The sequence below is a fragment of the Aotus nancymaae genome, unplaced genomic scaffold (genome assembly GCF_030222135.1).
Source record: "Aotus nancymaae isolate 86718 unplaced genomic scaffold, 86718_ANA_hifiasm-v0.15.2.pri h1tg000064l_1, whole genome shotgun sequence".
NCBI lineage: Eukaryota > Metazoa > Chordata > Mammalia > Primates > Aotidae > Aotus > Aotus nancymaae.
This window is the reverse complement of record NW_026988479.1, coordinates 25,591,761-25,605,187: the sequence shown is the minus strand read 5'-3', so window position 1 is coordinate 25,605,187 and position 13,427 is coordinate 25,591,761. Positions and strand designations below refer to the sequence as shown.

Genomic DNA, 13,427 nt, shown 5'->3' with positions numbered 1-13,427 from the left:
CCCAGCGAGCTTGCAGCTCCAGGCTTTTCTCCTGACTCTGTTTGCTTTCTTCCTCTCCTTTCCGGTCCCCTTTAACCCGTTCCTGCTCCAGTGGAGCTGGAAAGGAGGCCCTGTCCAGGTAGGTACCAAGGACCTCTCCTTTCCCTCTCCCCATAAGGTTTTCTACCATCTTGCCTCCACCCCTCCACCCCTGCCTCATTGCCACATTGATCCCACAGAGGCCCCTTCCCTGTCTGAGCCTCAGTTTCCTGAATTTCCTCATCTCTCTATACTTCAGCTATGAACCATCACACTATCACTGCTGTCAGTGACAAGAAATAGCACTAGTCCTGACTACCCGCCAACCTGGGAGACTCAGGTAGAACATTCCAAGAAGTGCTTTTGGTAGTGTTTATGGCAAGATTTGAGAACAGGCCCTGGGGGAGAGCTCCACCTGGGGCTTGGGGCCTCTGGCCGCCTGACCTCACTAATCACAAAGTCCCCAACTGGGGACTACAGGGACTATCAGAGGGGAGCAATTGGAGGAGCAAAGGCCTCCAGGTTTCCATTCAGCTAGAGGAGTGTTCATTGAGCACCTACTATGTGCCAGGAGCTTAGGGTTGGCTCATTTAATCCACATAGCTGCCTTGTGAGGTAGGTGCTATTCCTGCCCACCTTACAAACGAGGAAACTGAGACTTGGCAGGGTTAGGTAACCTGCTGGAAGTTACAGAGCCAGTGGGAGTGGGGGTGGGACTAGAACCCAGGCCCCCCTCATCTTAGGCATATCACTTGCTGCAGCATTCTCCACTCTGTGAAATGACAATCATACCCCTCCTTTAGCCAGCAGAGCTATCAGCAGGCCTGATACCTTTGAGCTACAATTTGTTCAGTGCCAGCCGCAGTATGTGCCAGGGCTTCTGTGCCACCGCCTCGTGAATCTTCATCACAACCCATTTTACAGGTCAGGAAAGTGGAACTGAGACGCAGTCACCTGGCGAGCTCTCATGGCTGCGGCAGGAGCAGAGCACGGGGTCACCTGGCTTCTCTTTTTCTTTTTGCCTCACCCAGCAGCTAACTTCAGTTTTCCCTTGGCTAAAGTTAACATTGCCACCAATAGATCTGGATGTGACTCTATAGATAAACTACTTTGTCACTTCTCCACACTGCCCCTACCAAACCCAGGAAAAAGAAATCAAAGTAAAATCTAAGGAAGTCAAGAGCCCAGGGTATCCCTGTCGGTGGATAAGCTAAGTTCTAGAATCTTCAGCCTTCATCTGCACCCCGTTGCTCAGCCCAAGGGGGTGACTTACCAAAGCAGACCACGGTTGTTTTTACATGAGAATCTTTCCTCGGGAAGGAATTGCTCTGTAAGTGCCCATCCTCCCCACCTAGCAGTGCCACCTCCCACTCCCTGGTCAGGCAGATCTCTCTATAACGATGCCCATGCCAGGACAGCATGAAGCAGATCTCTGTTTGCCCTTGGCCTTGGGTATAGCTGCTAGTGGTTCACAGGACCCACAAGGCCACTGAAAGCCAGTTAGAATCTGACACGTTCTGGAGGCAGAGGCGATGCCCCTGACCACAGCCAGCTGCTTCCCCAGGGTTTGAAACAGAATTCAAGGGAATTGGTGCCCAAGGACTGTGGATGACTCCATATGGCCATCTCCAGGAAGCCCAACTCCAAAACTCACAAGGTTCTTCCCACTAGGAAAGGCACAAGAGTCCCCTAGAAATAGGATTTTGTTTCATCCTAGGGCAGCACTAGAGAATCACTTTAGCCTCATCAAGGACAATGCCTCCTGGGGCCAGAGGAGAGGTGGGCCAGAGAGGGCACGGAGCTTGCCTAGGGCCACACCACGTGTTAGTGTCAGGAATCAGATGGACCTAGCTCTGTGCTCCTTCTGCATCTGCTCCCTCGCCAAGAAGGGACCGTGAATTCATCCAAACCTAAGGATGCTGCCCACATCCTGCAGCCAAAGCTTGGTACCTTTTGCCTATTGCAGGACAAGACAAGAAAGAATGGTCCTGAAGTTGCACTTCCTACAGCAGAGCAGGGTCAGGCTTCCCTAAATTGCTGGTGATGAGACAAAACACCAATGAATATCCTCAAAAAAGCAACTGTGGTCACAAGTAACAGCAACAGCAAACCTAGCAGAAAAGGAGGGTAAGGGAGTACGTCCTGAAGGATGCCAGCTCTGACCAGCTTCGCCTGGAGAAGTGACTGGGGAGCTCTGCCAAAGGGCCCCCCAAAACCTTTGCATCCTCCCAGCTCACCCCTCCCTGACCAGTCCTGGGCTGGCAGATAAAACGCAGCCAAGTGGCCTGGGAGCCAGAGCTGAATGGCAGGAAAGGCCAAGGCCAGCGTGACCTCTTGCCTACCCACCCATCCTGGTGATTCAAAGCAAGGCTGAGGCCGGACAAAGCACTTGAAAATGTCAGTCAGGGGACAATCTCTTTCCCAAACTCCTTGCCTGTGACCTTACCAGGTTTTACTCAGGATGGGCTGATCTTTTCCCCAGCTCTGCTCCTTCCATCCCCTGCCCCTTCCCACATAGCACTCACAGCATACAACACACACACACACACACACACACACACACACACACACACACACACACCCTAAGGTGGCAACTGGGCTTTCCACTCTGTAATCACAGAATTACAGGGCGGTTGCTAGTTTGTGGGGGCCGAAAGATGGTCTACATAGCAGATCACACCTTCAGGCCCTAGACAGTCAAAACCAATGCTCTTAGGAGCATTTAAAATGCTGAAAGCGGCTATGCCTGGTGGCTCATGCCTGTAATCCCAGTGCTTTGGGAGGCCAAGAGGGAAGCATCACTTGTGGCCAGAAGTTTGAGACCAGCCTGAGCAACGTAGTGAGAGCCTGTCTCTACAAAAAATAAAATAAAAAACAGCTGGAAGAGTTATGATCGTGCTACTGCACTCCAGCCTGGGTGACAGAGCGAGACTCGTCTCTAAAAAAATAAAATGTTGGAAGCATAACGAGAGCCCATTGCCAGAAGGAACAGAACACAAGGACCTTCTCCTGATCCCTGGCTTTTACTCCTTTGGGTCAATTATTCCTTTATTTCTATCTACCCTCTGGCTTGATATGCTACTTAGACACCTTTCCCTAATGTAGGTAAAAACAACACACACTCCTTGTTACAATGGAAATTGGCAGTCCACGTGGCAGCCTCTCATGGGCTGCCAGAGGTACACACACCAGACTTTGGAAAACACTACCCTGGCTCAACTCTGCCATTGTGGGGATAAGAAAACAGGCCCGGAGACAGGAGGAGACCTGTCCAACATGCGTAGCAAGGCAGTGGCAGGGCCACCACCAGAACCCAGAACCTGGCCCCCAGTAGGGTTCATTCCTTAAAGAGATATGATCCAGGACTCAGGTCACCTAGGCCCTCGGGGGACCCCATTTCCCACAGAGCCTGAGAGTGCAGCCTCCAGCCTTGCGCCAAGGCTGAGCCCACATCCCAGTGTCCTCTGTGCCCTCAGATGGGTCTGGATGGCCCATTACTGTCTCCCCGATGGCCATGAGCAAGCTGTCCCTCACTCAGGCTGTTTCTCACCTGCCAGGGCTACAATGGTTATGCCGAGTTCCTGGAGGTGACTGCTCTGAAAAAGATGAAAACAGACCTGGCAGCAGAGATTGCTATTAACTCCTTGCTCTACTTCTCAGCTTTTACCCTAGGAAATGGGTAGAGGTTGTGCAGGTGCCAGAACACAGAGCTGGGCTGAAAGAAAAGGAATGAAGGAGGATGGTGGTCACGAGGGAGTCTCCGCACGGGTGAGGACCACCACCCACTCAGGTGAGTGTCCTGTCACCCCAGAGGGCCCTCCCAGGAAGTAGCCAGCAGGCTCCCAAGCTCTGGGTGACAGGTAGGAGTGTGCCCAGGACTCAGGCCACAGGAGGCCACCTCAGCCCTGCAAGCAGGGACATCCCACCGACCTGCAGACAGGCTCTGGCATGTACACACACACTCATTCATGCAACATGCTCACGCACAGAACTCATTCACTCACACTCTGACACACTGTCACTTGTACGGATGCAAATGACCCCGAGCCCTCCTGCACAGCCCCTCACCCACCCTGGGGCACACGGTGGGGCCAGCCTGCATCTTTCCTTTCCCAGCCCCAAGCCCCAGGCTTGGCGGCGTCTCTGCCCCGCTGCCTGGGAGACACATGTGGTTTCAGTTAGCAGCAGAGCGGGCATTTCCGTCCCAGACAGCCAGGCCCTGCCAGGGCCCTGGCCCCACAGGCGCCCACAAGAAGGGCCACCTCCACCCCCACTCTGCCACTGGCCATCCCAGGGACCCCAGGGCCCTTTCTCCCTTGGAAGACCCTGTTCTCCTTCCCTGTGGTCGCCCCCTCACCTGTAGCCGGACGCCACACCCTCTGGAGCAGCGACTGGCTGTGCCCGGGCCTCTGTCCACGGCTGCCCGGCTGCCCGCCGCCTGCCCGCCTGCTCCTCACTCACACTCTGTCTCGAGCAGGCTGAGCGGGATGGGAGGAGGGCAGGGTGTCGGGGGGCGGGCGGGAGGGAGGGGAGGGGGCGTGTGGAAATGAAACTTTAATAACAGAGCCCCTTTTGTTTCCGAGCATATGGGATATTTCATACATACTGAAGACATTAGCCGTCTATATTTTTAAGGGCTGGGGCTAAAGGATGAATAAATACAGCCCATATTCTGCTTGACAAACACACACATCAGAATACTGACTTCTGTAGCATTTCAAACCCCGAAGAAAAAGCCCCCAGCGACACAGGACACTTAAAAATAAATATGTTTCCAAAACCTCAGGCTGGCTTTACCCCTTCCTGGAGCCACTTGGAGGACTCAGGTCTCCTTTTATCCCACGGCACTTCCCAGCACCCCCTACACCTTCTGTGCTATTGTGGGAAGCAAGGCCCTGGACTCCAGCCCCCTGCCCCAATTCCCTTTCCCAGATCCCCTAACCCCCAGCTGGATCCCTGAGTGTTAAGGGTTCCAGAAGAGCTTGGAATCTCTGCTCTCCACATTGCAGAGATGGGGAACCAAGGCCCAGAAAGGGGCAGAGACTTGCCTGAGGTCACACAGCAAATCCGGATTTGTGCCAAGAGGCTGTGCCTTCTTCTTTCAACAGGAGGGATCCCCACTTCCCCACCTGGGGGATGGGGCTGGGGAGACCCTAGAGCCCCAGAGGAAGGGCCAGTGTGTGAGCTGGGAGAGTGCCCGCCTGGTTTTCCCACTGGAGTGCTGCTCTGGGCATCCCCTCCAATTCTGGGCACCCATCCAGGGGTGACATCAGCAGGGCTGGGAATGGGGCTGGCCCCAGGAAATCCCCTTCAGGCCGGCAGATCCCAACAGGCCTGGAGGCCTCAGGTGCAGGAGCCTCCCTCCTTGACAGTTCAGCTCCCAAGTCCCCTCGCGCCCTCCATCTGTTCTCTAGGAACAAAAGCAGAGGCCCAGAGAGGTCTGAGGCTTGGCCAAAATCACACAGCAAAATAATGGCAGGACAGAAAATAGACCCTAGCTTTTCTGAGCCTGTGTTTGCTGGCAAGGCTTTGCTGGTGAGCTGTTCCCAGCTCCCTCCAGGCAGAGCCCCTTGCTCCAGATCTGCGCAGTTTCCCCACTCATGTCTATTCATTCTCCGGAGGTGGCCTCAGCTCCCCTCTCCTGTTAGAATTCAATCTCTTCTCATCAACTGTCTAACCATGCATTTAAACAGTTAGCACCATGCTTTACACTTAGTAAGTGCCCATGATAAATGCAAACTTTATTATGGATATTGATTGAGTCCCTGATACAACCAAGCCTGTGCCCAGCACTGGTGCTGCAGTAGTTACTGTAAGACAAGTCCAGCCCCCACTCCCACGCTCATAGAACAGAAAGAGCCTCCGTCTTTGCAGATGTCTTCTCAGGATCTCTTCTCTGATACATTTTGCAGTAGGTACCACAGTCATCCTCATTTCAGGGCAACTGAGGCTCAGAGAGGTTTAGCTGTCTCCCCAGGCCACACTGGTGGGGAGGAGACTGGGCCTCCAACCAGGAATCCCTGACTCCAGAGCCGGTGCCTGTCACCCTCCTGGAGCTCACTCAGCGCTTGGCCCCAGCATTGGTCCCAAGACCGCCCAGCACCACATACCACTGAGTGTCTCTACTGCCCCTGCCAGGAAGAGCACCCGCAAACCATCCACGAAAGAGGCACTGATGCAGAAGCTCGAGCCCTGGGTTCTTGGCCTGGCCGTGCCACTAGCAAGTGTGTGGGGTCCCTTTTCTAAGGACATAGTTCCTCGCCTGTCAAGTAGAGCTAGCCATTTCCCTGAACTAAGAGCTAGCCGTTTCACTGAACAATGAGGATCACACGATATTAAAGGATGTGAGAGGGGCTTCGCCCGGTACATGGTGATTTCCCTGTCTGGAATTTTGTGTTGAGAATGGATCCTGGCATTAAATCCTGTCTGGGTTCCAACAGGCCCTGGCAGGCCTCCTGGCCAATGGGTGGCCCTCGGCATAACCTGCATCCGGCCCTGGAATCAGCTTCCTGAAGAGGCTCTTCCGTGTCGACACTCCTGCAATAAACAGACAGCAGGTCCTCAGGCCACATGAAGGGTCAGAGGGCATTTATTCAAGGCATGGCCCCCACCTCAACATCCCCCTCCTTCCCAACTCAGATCCCCCACCATGTCAGCCTGCACCTTCAGGCCTCTGGGGACCCCTTCCTCCCCAATACCATCAGCGGCCCCCACCTTCCACTGCTGCCATCAGCTTGCTGATGTGGGAAGTCCATGAGCTGTAGTGCCTGCACACAGAACTCTCTGTTGGTAACAGGTCAGAGGTTGCGGTGAGCTGAGATCGCGCCATTGCACTCCAGCCTGGGTAACAAGAGCGAAACTCTGTCTCAAAAAAAGAAAAAAAAAAAAAAAGAGGCCTCTTTAGAAAGGGGGGTTCCATGGGAGTTCTGGGATGGGCTTGGGGCTTTGCATTAGGAAGTTTTCCAGGTAGTTGGGAGGTTATTATCTGGATACTAATTATTTCATAAAATAACAAGAAAACTTCCATTCATGGAGCACTTCCTCTGTGCTGGGCACTGTGCTAAGAGTTTCACATGCATCATACATGCATTCCTGACAACCCCAGAAAGCTGGTAGGGAGGCCGAAGTGTTTGCCCAAAGACCCCAGCCTGTCTTTGGCAGGGCAAGTATTTAAGTGTGTCCTATGAATATGATCTGCTACCTCCAGCCTATGCCCTTCTCTGCAGCACAGACTGGCTCTGGGGGGCAGCATTTTCTGTCCCTGGTGACAGGATGAGCCCCGAGGGGAGGGAGACTCAGCCTCAGTCTTTTCTTTCCCCTGCAGCAGGGCTGAGCTCCGTGCTTGTTCTGAACTGGCATTTGTGAACATTTGCTGAGCTGAATGCCAGAGAAGTCCTGGTTAGACTCTCAGATGGAAGGAGGTGGTAAGTGTTTCTCCGTGTGGGCGGGGGGCACTGTTTCCTCAGCCTGGCCAGCCCTGCCCAACCTACGTGAAACATGGTGTGTTTCGAGGGCAGTGGGTATTCATAGGCAAGATCCCACTACTGAGGAGCATGAGGGTTTTGACCCACTCTGTTTCTGATCCAGGGAAGTGTGCCCCTCCTTAGGTAAACTGGTGGTCTCCCACCCCCAGGAAGTCACTATATTCATGCCAAATTTAGTGTGGCCCAGGTGCGGTGGCTCAAGCTTGTAATCCCAGCATTTTGAGAGGCCGAGGCGGGTGGATCACGAGGTCAAGAGATCGAGACCATACTGGTCAATATGGTGAAACCCCGTCTCTACTAGAAATACAAAAAAATTAGCTGGGCGTGGTGGCGCATGCCTGTAGTCCCAGCTACTTGGGAGGCTGAGGCAGGAGAATTGCTTGAACCCAGGAGGCGGAGGTTGCAGTGAGCCGAGATCACTCCATTGCACTCCAGCCTGGGTAATAAGAGCGAAACTCCGTCTCAAAAAAAAAAAAAAATTACAAAAATTAGCCGGGCATGGTGGCAGGCACCTATAGTCCCAGCTACTCAGGAGGTTGAGGCAGGAGAATCACTTGAACCAGGGAAGTGGAGGTTATAGTAAGCCAAAATTGTGCCACTGCACTCCAGCCTGGGTGACAGAGCTAGACTTTGTCTCAAAAAACAAACAAACAAACAAATGTAGTGTGGACACTCAGTCGGCACAGCACACTATGTCCTAGGACTCCTGGGCTCGGTGAGCCTCCTGTGTATGTTGATGGTGAGGGGTGGGAGACAGCAGAAAGATGCAATGCCTAAGACGGCAGTCCTTGAGCAATGGGCTCAGAGTAAGAGGCGTCGAGTGGACACTTGAAGAAACAGGAAGCTCCAAAGCCACTGTCCCCCACTAGCCAACTTAGCAGAAGCCACAGGAAGGCAGCAGGATTGCCTTGATTTCCCAAGGAAGGTGATTGAGACACAGCACTAGGTCCTCAGCCCTCACCATCACAGCCCTGCAGGCAGGTGCCAGCCTTACCATCCAGGTTCCCCTTCAAGAGTCCAGAATGTGGACAGAAGTCATGAGGCTTTCCAGACCTCGCAGACTCCAGTGACTGGGCACATGATGGTGCCCATGGGTGTGAAAGTCATATACTATCTTCCCTTAGCTTCCAGCCTCCTTGCCCTGACTTGGGTCTTTGCATGGGGGGTCTGAGCCCATGCAGGAGGTGGCAGCCTGTTCTAGGTCCCCTACCATTGCTCAGCAATAGACACTGCTCAGCAGACCCTATCTGGGACCCAGGGACCTCAGGAAATTACCCTTGGCTGTGGGGGGGGGGTGGATCACTGGCCCAGAAACCTTCATCTCTGGCACAGCAACCTTCACCAGGGCCCCCTCTGACACATGAGCCGTCCTGATCAGATCACTGGCAATTGAGTTGCCTTGGGGGGTAAATTCCATCCAGATGTGGAGGGCGGGGTGGACTTCCTGAGCAGAGCAGGGGCGGGGCACTGATACATGGCGGCAGTCCGTCAACTCACCAAGTACCTAGGAGGCCTGGGATAGAACATTGTCTTCTGAAACAGCCAGATGTAGAATTTCAAGGCCAGGATATCTGAGTCCAGCCTCCTTAGTGAGCAGATAGGGAAACTGAGGCCTAGAAAGCCGAGAGAGCAAAAGGGACTAGTCCTACAGCGACCGCTGGATTTGTGGGGTCAGAATTCCAGATCTCCTGTCTGGCCAGATCTCTTCAGTCTGGGGATGTTTAGGGGAAAGTAGGCAGGGTGGCACCCTCTTCTGGGAATCTCCATCAAGCCCTGGATTTGGAGGTCAGGAGTAGGGTCAAAAAGCAGAGCATCTCTGGTTAGGGAAGGCTCTAATCACCTCCAGCTTAAACCCCCAAACCATAGAGAGCGGTGTTTTATTTGCAGAGATTGTGGGGACGGAGGAGAGAAGAGTCCGGGGCAAGCCTGTAAACAGACGTTCCCCCAACCCACCTGCCCTTGCGGGGTCATGGGAGAGCTTGTGGCCTGGGCCTCTTCCCAGGGGAGGCCCCGCCACGCTTCTCTCCTTTGAGAAGAGCCTCTGGGCCACATACCTTCCTGGCTCCTTTGGGCTGACTTACGGGAAGGCAGGAAGGGGCCAGCCAGCTAGGCGGGTGGGGGGCATGAGAACTTGGAGAGAATGAGAGGAAATGAGGGGGGAGTGGGCTGTAGTGGGGGGAGATTAAGAAGGGAATTTTTTTCCTCCTGCCTCATGTTTTGGCTGCCTTAGTGTGAACATGTCTAGGCGCCTTATCTCGAAGGCCAGCACAGTCTGCACGAGAAAGAAAATAGTGTCTGCAGCGGAGAAAATTACATCTTGATAAAATAGCCCTTTGGAATGGCATTGTGGGTCTCTTATCAGCAACTGGCTAGGCCTTACGTATCTCTTGTCTCCCTGTCCCTAGGCCCCCAGTTCCCTCCGTTTTTCTCTTTCCCCTGTCCCCTGACTCCTAATGCCTACCCAGAAAATGGCCTATGCCGAAACTGTCAGGAAAGTTAGGAGACCCAAGTTCCGGTCCCATTGCTCCTGATGCTGTGAAACCTCAGCCAAGTTCTTTTCCTCGCTGGGCCTCTGTTTCCCTTCAGTGAAGAACAGGGAAGGGAGGAGGAACAAGACATTTCTGAAGATTCTTCCAGCATTAGCATCTCATAGTGCTGACATTTTCATACTTCGTGATTCTATGTGTTTTGAAGTTGTGCAACCTCTACCCAAATGCCATCGCATGCTAAACATCTATGATCTAAAATGTGCAAATCCCCTTCATTTCCATTAGACACATGAAGTTCTTGCTTAATCCCCAGGTAAAGCTACTCAACCCAGAGTGTGTGCAGCTCAGAAGAGGATCTGTCTCAGCTTCCAACTGAGAAGTCTTGTAACAGCATGGGGTCTTTCAATTTTTTAGGCATAAATATTTTTTCCTCAAAATACTTCCTACATGGAAATCCATATAAAAAACAGGCAAGTGAAGCAATCATGCCTGCTTCATTCCATCCCCCTCATCCTCCACATCTGTTCCCCTCAGGCCCCTGACCTCCCTCCACAGCATCCGGGGCCCCACTGCAGCCCCTTGCAAACTTCTGTGGCAGTGGATGGAAGTCTGGACATAGCAGCAAGCGTCCTGGTCAACCACTGCCTTGCTGTGAAGACTTGGAAGAGACTTTCCCCATCTCTGTGCCTGAGTTTTATCATCTTGAAAAAAACAGGGGCTAGTGCTCACCACGCTCACCTTCCCTGGCTGTTGAGGGATAAACTAAGTGGTAAATAGGAAAGTGCTCTGTGAACTGAAAGACTTGATGATGATGATGATGTTGATAGGACTTGGAGTCTGCAAATGTGAGGCCTGGGAGAGCTTTTAGTCACTATCTGTGCAAATCCTTCTTCTTACAGTTGGGGAAACTGAGGTCCAGAAAGAGGGGAAGGAACTTGACAAAGGCCACACAGTGAGACGGCAGCAAATCCAGAGGCAGATGGTGGGATCCATTTCTGTGGCCATCTGTTAGGAAGGCCTGATGGTAGGTTGGGGGGAAGACTGGTTGATTTTTAGGGATCCAGCCTGGCTTGAGGATTCGCTGTGACCCCTCTGAGCTACTCAGAGTCTGGGTTTTCCCCTCTGCCAGCCTCCTGGCCCTGCAAGGCAGGGATGGGTAGAAAGCCCCTTTGTGGAGCAGCCAAGACCCAGCTCTGACCCAAGTTTTTGTTCCCTAAACATCTTCCCCCTGGCAGAGAAGCCCCATCTGCACTGCCCCAGCCCCACTTGGCCAGGCTCCCCTGCCGCCTTCCCCGCCACCCTCAAGCCGCAAGTCCTGGCCCGCACACAAGATTCCACAGAGTGCCTCTGTCCACTGGCCATCTGGGTGGCAGTGCAGGAATTGACACACGTCTGCAGGCTGAAGCAGGACAGCAGCAGGGTCAGCATGGCCATGCAGGGTAACCTCCTCCACCCAGCAGGGATAACCCCTACCCCATATTGACTTCATTATCAACTCATTTTATGGGGCTTTATTATTCCAGAGCCAAGCACTGCCAGAGCTGGGAGCCCCCTACGTCTTCCATGACTGGTACCTACATAGCTCTCAAACCGCCATTCCACTGACCACACACTGCCCATTTAGCCATCAGATCCAGACGTCATCTCTGATCCTTCTTATCACAGAATTCCAGCCAGCACTGGCCAACCAGAACAGACACAATGTTTTTTTTTTTTTTTTTTTTTTTGAGACGGAGTCTCGCTCTTGTTACCCAGGCTGGAGTGCAATGGCGCGATCTCGGCTCACCGCAACCTCCGCCTCCTGGGTTCAGGCAATTCTCCTGCCTCAGCCTCCTGAGTAGCTGGGATTACAGGCACGCGCCACCGTGCCCAGCTAATTTTTTTGTAGTAATAGAGACGGGGTTTCACAATGTTGACCAGGATGGTCTCGATCTCTCGACCTCGTGATCCACCCGCCTCGGCCTCCCAAAGTGCTGGGATTACAGGCTTGAGCCACCGCGCCCGGCCCAGACACAATGTTTTTATTGTTAGAAACAGGCCAAGCCCTGGGGGTGGTGGCTCATGCCTGTAATCCCAGAACTTTGGGAGACCCAGGTGGGGGGACTACGGGAGCCCAAGAGTTCGAGACCAGCCTGGGCAGTGTGGCAAAACCCCATCTCTACAAAAATACAAAAATTAGCCAGTGTGGTGGTGAACACCTGTAGTCCCAGCTACTTGGGAGGCTGAGGTAGGAGGATGGTTTGAGCCTGGGAAGCAGAGGTTGCAGTGATCCAAGATCATACCACTGCACTCCAGCCTGGAAGACAGAGTGAGACCCTGTCTCAAAAAAATAAAAAGAAATAGGCCAAACCACTCCCGGTATTTATATAAAATAGAGCAAAAGTTCAGAAAGGAAAGGAGTGTTGCCTGAAGCTATTCAACACGTAAGGGACTGAGTGGGGAACAGAACCCAGGTCTCCAGGGCTCCGCCTGCAACTCCTGCAGACTCAGCATCTGAAAGTTCAGAAAGGAGCTTCCCTCCTGTCCTGACTCTGCCCGGGCCCTGGCTCCCAGGACCAACCTCATCCTTACTCCCTGCCTGAAGACAGTACACAAGTCAAGGCTGCCAGGCATGCCCTCGGTCCAGGGGCCTAAGGCCATTTCTCTGCAAAAAAGCCAGAGACCAGGCTATAAGAGGTAGAATTCAAAGAAGTGGTCTACTCAGACTCCAGTCTGATACAGCTACCAATACAGCTCTGAAGGACCGTCCCAGGGCAGAGGGGAGCTCTCTGTTCAGAAGGCAGCGGTAAATCTACAGAGACACTACAGGAAGGCAGGTTTCTGTTCAGCCTAAGGAAGAGCTTCCTAAGCTGCCCAGTGATGGAAAGATACCTTGGTAGGTAGTAAGCACCCCATCACTGGACACAAGGTTCAGATGCCCACATGGGGTGGGCAGGGCTAGTAGGTAGTATTAGAGGAGATGCCCTTAAAGGCTCTTTCCCATCTTGAGAGGGTGTGATTTGGGCAAACACACGCAGTCATTCAAGCTCACAAACCACAGTCACTCAAACACAATCTCCCCTGTCTTCTGAAAGAAGTGTCAAGTCTTAATCCCTGAGGAGTGTCCTCTGTCCTTTAGGCCATGGCTCAATGGGGAAAAGGGTGCTAGGGCTCCAAGATTGCTGTCTGGCTCTAGCTGGCCTATGGGTCCAGCCCAGTGCCTCCTTCTTCTGCATGGAGCCTTCAGAATTTCCCCTATTTGGAATGTTCTTACCTACCTGCGGATTCCCACACTTGTGTGTTTTGTTGGTTTAATTCCATCTTGAATCAGAACAGTGTTTCTCAAGATTTTGTTTTCTTGGTGGCATAGGGACATGGAAATATCCAATATCACTTAGCAGTGAGAACACTATTCCTTTAAAGACTCTCTTTCATTCATCAAGGGTAGGGTTGCCAG

General features: G+C 53.0%; 1 protein-coding gene across 4 annotated transcripts in view; it reads right to left on the bottom strand.

Annotated features, from left to right (window-relative positions):
• Positions 1–1,411, bottom strand: part of SYNPO (synaptopodin) — a 54,807-nt gene extending 53,396 nt beyond the window's left edge. For 2 of the 4 annotated variants that reach the window (XM_012448992.3, XM_021677483.2), the window contains exon 1: positions 1,292–1,411. The gene's annotated coding sequence lies outside the window, so the exon portion shown is untranslated. The remainder of the gene's footprint in view (positions 1–1,291) is intronic. The other 2 variants (XM_021677489.2, XM_064366517.1) reach the window with 2 other exon arrangements.
• Positions 1,412–13,427: the final 12,016 nt, after the last annotated feature.